Raw genomic sequence first — 2500 nt, 5'->3', positions numbered from 1 at the left:
ACTAACCCGGCGACGCTGAGGTCACGTGGGTGGTCGTCGGCCTGGCCGTGTCGGCGTCGCCCTCCAGCGTAGTCCCTCTTCCCGCTCGCGCCCGTAACCTCAAAGGGATGCCCGAGCGGCTTTTCTTCCCAGGGCTGCTCCCCGCCCAGGGCGGGAGCGCAGGGGGATCCCAGGTCGGCCTTTCACCGTACTCCCTACCTCTTGGCCCTCGTTCCTTCTCCCGTTCTCCATCTAACCCCTTGGCTCTGGGGTTTCCGCTCTCCCTCTCTCGCTCTCTCTCCTGCTCCCTGGCCGAGCCGCCTGGGAGGACGAGGGTCGAGGGGGAAGGCAACGGTCGGGCTGGGGCACACCGCACGGTGAGAACCCCCTTCGCCTGCCTCCACACCTCTGTCGTCCTCCCCACTGACGTAGGGGCTCGGGAAAAGACTGGAAATCGCGAAGCTCGGCAGTGGCGCGGAGAGGCCACCCACCGCCGCCGCTGTCGCCACCGCCGCGGAGGCCGCCCTTTCGGACACGAGGGGCAGCGCGAGCCTCCGCTGGCCGGGTACGCATCTGGAAGAAAAGGGCCGCCCTCGGAGAAGATCGCTGTGCTTCCCCGCACAGGGAGCGATTCGGACGACGGGCCCCCACGCCTGGCTGGGTGGGCGCCCCGCCGTTCGCCCGTACGGGTCGTCGGACCACTGCCTTCGCTCGGTTCGGGTCAAACTCCCCACGGCTCGGCCACCTCCGCAGACGGGAGGCGAGGCCGGCATGCGCGCCCAAAGATAGGTGTCGGAAGCCCGGGGGTAGAGGAGGAAGGGGACCGCTCACCTTAAGCCAGCGCGGGCTCCAAAGCCCGGGCCGAGCGAGCGGCGCCACCTCCCCACCCGGGAGCGCTGCGCCAGATCGATCGGAGGAAGAGCAGGGGTGCATGTAGGGACTTGCCCAAGTACGGAGGCTGCAAACCCCTGTCGTCGGGAGATACGTGCCCACGAGTCCTGGAAGCGCGACTCGGGTACAGGCGCCCTTGCGGGGGGGTACTGGATGTGGAACAGCACTGGGGTCGAAGCCACAAAAGCATCCGCCCTCATGGAGCCTCTCCTCGGCCTAAAAATCCAGATTTTAGCCTTGACGGCGCCCCCATGTGGAGAACCAGGGCCCGCGGGGGGGTCTGGCCAGGCTCACTTCAACCCAGGAACACCTCTCTGACTTGGGATAGGCGACCGGCAAAAGTCCCCCCACGCAGCTGCGGAAGCCTGGGTTCAGCCAAGGTGCAGACCTCCAGCCGAACAGGGACTCATAGCCAAAACGCATACCCAGGCCTACGGAGGTGAAAACCAGCTTAAATGAGTCGAAATGTGTCGGGGCTGAGAGGTACCTCTCTCTCATATATTCTGCCGGTGGTGTGCAAAACTGGGTCTTTGCATGGAGTGTCACCCTATACCCACTTTAGGGACGCATGCAAAAAAGTGCCCGATCGCCTGGAACTGTCAGGCGGATTCGGCTCCCTGGAATTTCCTCATTCTGGTTCTTTTTCACTTTTTGTCTCTTTTGCGACATCTAGTGGGCAGGCTGCATTACTGCAACCGGGGACACCTCAAAACGCTTGGAACTGGGGAGCGGGCTCAATTTACAAACGTTTTGCGGGTCCTGGAAGTCAAAATTGTGACTTCTGAAAACGACTAAGTATCAAGGACTCATCGCGCGAATCGCTCTGGAACTGAAATCGGATGCGCGCACTGACATGCTCCCCTCTCTGGAAGTCTGACACAAGTTGAAAAATTTTCTAAGTCCCCAAAAATTTTTTTTTTCAACTTTTTTTCAATTTTCCCCCTGTGGGATATATATTTTACCCACACTTTTGGAGCCCTCCTGGGATGCCCTCTAACATACTAGAACCTCATTTTGTGGAAGTTTTCACAAAATTGTGAAATTTTCAAAAAGTCAGAAATTTTGCCAAAAACGACTAAGTATCAAGGACTCATCGCGCGAATCGCTCTGGAACTGAAATCGGATGCGCGCACTGACACGCTCCCCTGTCTGGAAGTCTGACAAAAGTTGAAAAATTTTCTAAGTCCCCAAAAATTTTTTTTTTCAACTTTTTTTCAATTTTCCCCCTGTGGGATATATATTTTACCCACACTTTTGGAGCCCTCCTGGGATGCCCTCTAACATACTAGAACCTCATTTTGTGGAAGTTTTCACAAAATTGTGAAATTTTCCAAAAAGTCAGAAATTTTGCAAAAACGACTAAGTATCAAGGACTCATCGCGCGAATCGCTCTGGAACTGAAATCGGATGCGCGCACTGACATGCTCCCCTCTCTGGAAGTCTGACACATGTGTGAAAATTTTCTAAGTCCCCAAAAATTTTTTTTTTCAACTTTTTTTCAATTTTCCCCCTGTGGGATATATATTTTACCCACACTTTTGGAGCCCTCCTGGGATGCCCTCTAACATACTAGAACCTCATTTTGTGGAAGTTTTCACAAAATTGTGAAATTTTCAAAAAGTCAGAAATT

Source organism: Phyllobates terribilis, unplaced genomic scaffold (genome assembly GCF_046119375.1).
Source record: "Phyllobates terribilis strain yellow unplaced genomic scaffold, ASM4611937v1 Scaffold_1792__1_contigs__length_210035, whole genome shotgun sequence".
Lineage (NCBI taxonomy): Eukaryota > Metazoa > Chordata > Amphibia > Anura > Dendrobatidae > Phyllobates > Phyllobates terribilis.
This window is presented reverse-complemented; position numbering follows the sequence as displayed.